This window comes from Onychomys torridus, chromosome 7, assembly GCF_903995425.1.
Source record: "Onychomys torridus chromosome 7, mOncTor1.1, whole genome shotgun sequence".
NCBI classification, from domain to species: domain Eukaryota; kingdom Metazoa; phylum Chordata; class Mammalia; order Rodentia; family Cricetidae; genus Onychomys; species Onychomys torridus.
Window position 1 is genome coordinate 106,136,809 of NC_050449.1, and position 6,001 is coordinate 106,142,809.

Genomic DNA, 6,001 nt, shown 5'->3' on the forward strand with positions numbered 1-6,001 from the left:
AGATCTCTTCTATGTAGCCCTGGCTGTCCTGGATCTCACTCTGTAGACCAGGCTGGCCTGAAACTCACAGAGATCCCCCTGCCTCTGCCTCCCAAGGCATACACTGATGCATCTGGCTTCATCCAGATTGTGTGTGTGTTCTGAGGATCAAACTTGGGTGATCAGGCTTGCACAGTAAACACTTTTGCCTGCTGAACTATCTTGTTAGCACATGATTATTTTTTAAGATGGAAAATGCTAGAGGATCTTTTGTGTTGGTTGACAAAACGGATTCATTGAGGGAAAATGAAGATGCTTACTAGAGAAGGCCCAGAGATAATGCCTTGGCAGTTAAGAGTGCCTTCTGCCCTTGCAGAGGGCCAGAGTTTGGTTTTCAGCACCACATCCATTGAGCAGCTCCAGGGGTGAGGCACTGCACTCAAATGCACAAGCTCATACAGAGACACGCAAAAAAAACAACAACAACACACAATTTAAATGTGAGTTTGAAGAAATGGCTCAATGGTTAAAAGCAAAAGCACATACTGCTCTTGCAGAGGAACCAAGTTTGATTCCCAGCACCCACATTAGGCAGCTCACAATCACCTGTAGCTCCAGCCCCATAGGATTGAACACCCTCTCCTGGCCTCCAAGGGTAACTGCATTCATATTCACATACCTACACACAAAACACATTTATAAATAATTCAAAATAAATCCTTTTTAAAAATTGCTTCCCAAAGTAAATAAAGGGCCTCAATCTGTGGTGCTTTAAAAAAAGAATAAGAAGAAAAAAAAAAAAAATAGAATTGCTTTAGTTCCACATAGATGTGCCATCACCAAAGGAGCCAAGTACGTGAAAGGAGCAGAGAGTGTAGGCGGAAGTTCTCCAGTGTCCTGCCTGGTCCCACAGCTGCTCAGACCCAAATAAATACACAGAGGCTTTTATATCAATTATGAATTGCATGGCATGACCTATGGCTCAGTTTTCTTGCTAGCTAACTCTTACAACTATACTCAACCCATTTCTATTAATCTGCATGTTGCTACATGTTTCATGGCTTTACCTGTATGCCATTACATGCTGCTCCCTGGAGGGTGGGATAGCATCTCCTCTGCCTCTGCCTTTCTTATTCCTGTCTTTCTCCTGGGTTTCCTGCCTGCCTCTAAGCTGCCTTGTCATAGGTCAAACAGCTTTATTTATCAACCAATAAGAGCAACACATATTCACAGCATACAGAAAGATAACCCATAGCACTTCCCTTTTCTAATCAAAAAGGAAGGTTTTTAACTTTAACATAGTAAAATTACATATAATAGAACAGTTATCAAGCAAGAATTACAGTTACAATATCTAGTCTATTTGTTTTTTGGCAAAATTAAAGAAAACACTCTATCATCTATCTTACTTCTGTGAGTCTAAATTTTCATATCTAGTTTATCTTTTCCTATAACCAAGGAAAATTATAACTACCTAGTCTTCAACTATGTCAAAGATCCCAGAAGGATATAATATTACCTAAGTAAAGAAGAAGAGCATTCTAAGCACCTTCCAAAAATCTAGAATGAAAGAGATGGCTGTCTGCCTGTACAATCATCCAAAGTTCCTCTGTAAGGTTGGGGCATCCATCTTCAGCCAATAGCTCTAGTCTCACTTTTCTCTGGGTCTTGTAGAACGTCTGGCAGTTTCCTCTGTGAAGCAACAACCTAAAGAACCATTTTGCTCCATTTTAGCAAATTCAGTGGTTATTTTCTTATGAGTCCTGCATGTCCATTTTATACAACATATTATCAGTAGTCCAGGCAAGAGCAGTTTCTTGCCCAAATGGCCTTTGTTTTGTTGTTGTTTGGGGTTTTGTTTGTTTGTTTGTTTGTTTTTGGTTTTAGAAACAGGGTTTCTCTGTGTAGTTTTGATGCCTGTCCTTGATCTCGCTCTGTAGACCAGGCTGGCCTCGAACTCACAGTGATCCACCTGCCTCTGCCTCCCAAGTGCTGGGATTAAAGGCAGCGCCACCACCACCTGACTCCAAATGGCTATTTTTATCAAGAAGAACATAAACTCCATATAGAGTGTCTTCAATGCCCACCTCTCTTTGAAGTAAATTGATACTGCCAGGAGCAGACATGTCTCACTGTCCAGAAAGTCTAAGTTTTTAAAACATTTTAAATGCCATATCTTGTAGGTCTTTGAAGTATTGAAGATTACCTATCTATCTGATATATATCTATCTATACCTAGAAACTTAACTAACATGACTATAAGTATGATTATCATAGATGACTAATTATTAATCTATTTCTTAATTATACATTATAATTTTAAATGAGTTGCATAAACATAATACCTTACACAGGAGTAGAAACATACATATAGTGTAACAAAATTAACTTTAAATTTGTATCAATAAACTAAAATCCATAGCAATGTAAACATTTCAAAGAAGTTGTTGCTCTTTAAAAGTAGATTCAATAATCTACCCTTTTATCCTATTATATCTGTATCCTACATTTCTATATCATATCCCCCTTTCTTCCTTTAGAAAGAGATTGACTATGACTAATAACAATTTGCAACCAACAATCTAAACAAAGACAAACATCCATAATCCATTTGGGGGGAATATGGACATAGTGGTCTAGGTTACTTCATGCTGGTATAGGGCACTAGTAATCTTAAGGGGACACAAAGAAAATTTTAGGATTATGGTCAAGTCCTGACTGGAGTAGTCTGTGAGGCTATATTCTCTAAGCTAGTTGCCTTGAAGCTGTTCTGAATGTTGGATCATCTGGAGACCTCAGGAAGTCTTGGATGTTCAAACCATATTAGTGTAGAAGTAATCCAGCTGGGTGGTGGTGGCACACGCCTTTAATCCCAGCACTTAGGAGGCAGAGGCAGACGGATCTCTGTGAGTTCGAGGCCAGCCTGGTCTCCAAAGAGAGTTCTAGGAAAGGCACAAAGCTACACAGAAACCCTGTCTCAAAAAAACCAAATAAAAAGAAGTAATCCATAGGTTCTCATCTTCTGCAGAAACAAAAGCAGAACCTCTTTTCCAAAGCAACATATCCTTAGATACAAATTTTGAAGTCAAGATACCTTTAATATATTTATGTGTATGTGTGTGTGTGTGTGTGTGTGTTTAACTTAGCAGCCTTTACAATCAAATGTCTTTCTGTAGTTAAAAATCCCAAAGACAGCACAATCCATATTCTCTATGTAATATCCATCTTTATGTGACTTATTTTTTATATTACTTTTACTGTCTCTATAAACACTTTATTTTTTAAAAACTATTTCTTTATATAACTGTCTATCCTCCTTTTCCTCTCTCTTCCAAGTCTATGTGCATTTTTACACATAATTTAAACCATTTAGAGATTTGTTACATCTGAATCTGCCTTTTTGTGAATCTATTGCTTTAAACTGCAGCATGGCTGGGACTGAAACAGCAGCCCTGGCTCCACCACCACCCACCTCACCTTCCCAACATGGTGTAGGTAATTCACCGTCAGCTCTGGGAGACCTGCTCACTGCCAACTTGGGGCTTGGAGACACCACTGTGTACTACAGCAGGAATCCACCATGCCGCTTAGCTTATGGCAGCTGGCAGCCAGCTCCATCTCACAGGCAGCTGTCAGGAGATGAGTCTCTACACTGCTATTGGCATGAGACTGTGAGACTAGGAAGCCTAGTGTGGCTCTGTTTCTGTGCATTCAGAGTCTTTAAGCTGTGTTAGGTCTATTTGTATCAATCCCCAACAGTGAGCGCCAAAGATAGCCAGAAGTTTTGCAGGGTCCCACATGGTGCCCAACATGGGGCATGAACCCACAACTCTGAGATTAAGAGTCTTATGCTCCACCAACAGAGCCAAGAGTATATAGGAGGAGAGGTGAGCTATAAGAAAGATGAAGAACACAGCAAATGAAGCAGAAAAGGAAATTAACATAGGTGTGGGGCTGATACTGTAGACCAGGTACTGGCCTGCCTCGCCTGCAGCCCTGGTTTTGATCCCAGTACTGGATAAACTAGATGCGATGTCACACACAGTAATACACTTTTCAAATGCTAGGATTGCCAGCATGCACTATCCTGCCCAACCTTAATGACTAAGTTTTTATCTGACCTCCCCATAGGGTATAAGCTTCATGGGAGAAAAGTGTGTTCATTTTGTATAGTATTATGAACACTCCTTGACTTCAGTGGATCTGTGTCTTTGTCTCATGTAAACTGACTCATCATAGACCAAAATGTATTGAATATCTCTAACCAATAAACATCATTACTTAGCAACATGATACACTGTGAGGTACAGTTTGATTGCCTTCAGGATTGTGTGACAGACTGGCTCACTGCACTGCCTGGTATCATAAGGGACTATCAGACAACAAAACCAAGAAGATCAGCCTTGTTGTGTAGACAAGGATGACCTTGAACATGGATCCTCCTGTCTCTATCTTCTGATAACAAAGGTTACAGGTATTCACCACTGTGGGGAGTCAGACCAACCCAGGATTTTCTGGGGTCCCTGCTGAAAGGACAAAGGGAACTTTAGTTCTGTGTCCTTGTCCACTTGGCAAGGGTGGTCTAGGGCTAGAGACCACCTCAGAGGAGTGCATCCTCAGAGGAGTCAAGATTATGGCTTCTGAGGGCCTGACTCTTCCTCCTGGGCTGTGGTTATCAGTCCTTGAGAAACTGTGAGTGAGTAGCCTGTGTTCTCTTTGCCACATTGTTTTACTTAGTGCTCGGCTGACCTTGGCCATCCCGCCCTGTCCCCACCATCAATAGTATATATAATGCTGTACTTCTTTTATTTTTTCCTCCAAGACTTGATTTTTCTGTGTAACAGTTCTGACTGCCCTGGATCTCCCTCTGTAGCCCAGGCTGGCCTCAAACTCACAGTGATCCACCTGCCTCTGCCTCCCAAGTGCTGGGATTAAAGGTGTGTATGAGCCACCATGCCCGACTTATATCTCATGTTTTTATTTCTCATACCTGATCCTCCTACTCAACACCTCATCATTCCAAACCCTTATCCCTGCTGGTGCAGGACACACCACCACACCTGGATTTCCTTATTCTTCAATTTTCTTCACTGTCCAAAATTATGTTAATGTCTTCATTTGGTTGTTCACTGCCTATGACTACCACTAAAATGCATAACATGCATCACAAGAGAGGGGCCTTGGTCTTTCCAGATGCCCAATGTCTAGAAAGTGTTTAGTACACTGAAGACTTAATGATATAGGTTTCATAATATAGGTTTATTCATTGTCTTAGGAATGCAGGTATCCAGATTATATGGTTTGCTTGTCAGGGGAAATGTTTCTGTAAATGAGAGAGAGAACAGTAGGGTGAAGCTAGCCTGGGGCACACAGTCAGAAACCCCAGCCTGGAACCTGCTGTCACCTGGAGTCTGATCCAGTTTGAACCCTTGGGGGCACTCTGAGTCATAAACTGCACCACAGACTGGGTAGCACTTTAAAGCAGAGGCCAGTTTTATTTAATCCAAGATGGGTAATCATTAGATTCTAGATTTTTTTACATATATTTTGTGTATATGTGCCACAGCATGCACAGGTTAGTGAGGGCAGCAAGACTTACCTCTTGCTTGCCTTACGTCTTTCGAGCTCCAAGAATTGAACTCAGATCATCAGGTTTAGTAGCAGGTGAGCTACATCACCAGCCCAGTTTCCAGTTGTCTGCTAGCCACCTTTACATTCTCTGAAGGAGGAGACAGCTCTGTGAAGGCAGCCAAGAGCAGTCACAGCTACTAGGGAGTGGACACACTGGTTTGTTAAAAGGGATGCAGATGGGACACTATTTCCAACATATATTGGAGATGAGGGAATCCTACAGAATTTAAAAAAAAAAACCCACTAGATTCAATAATATAATTTAATAAAATAGCAAGCTAGAATGTTAATGTATAGAAATCTCTACACACACCTGTAGTCCTAGCACTTGGGAAGGAGAAGAAGGAGGATCAGGAGAGAGAGAGAGAGAGAGAGAGAGAGAGAGAGAGAG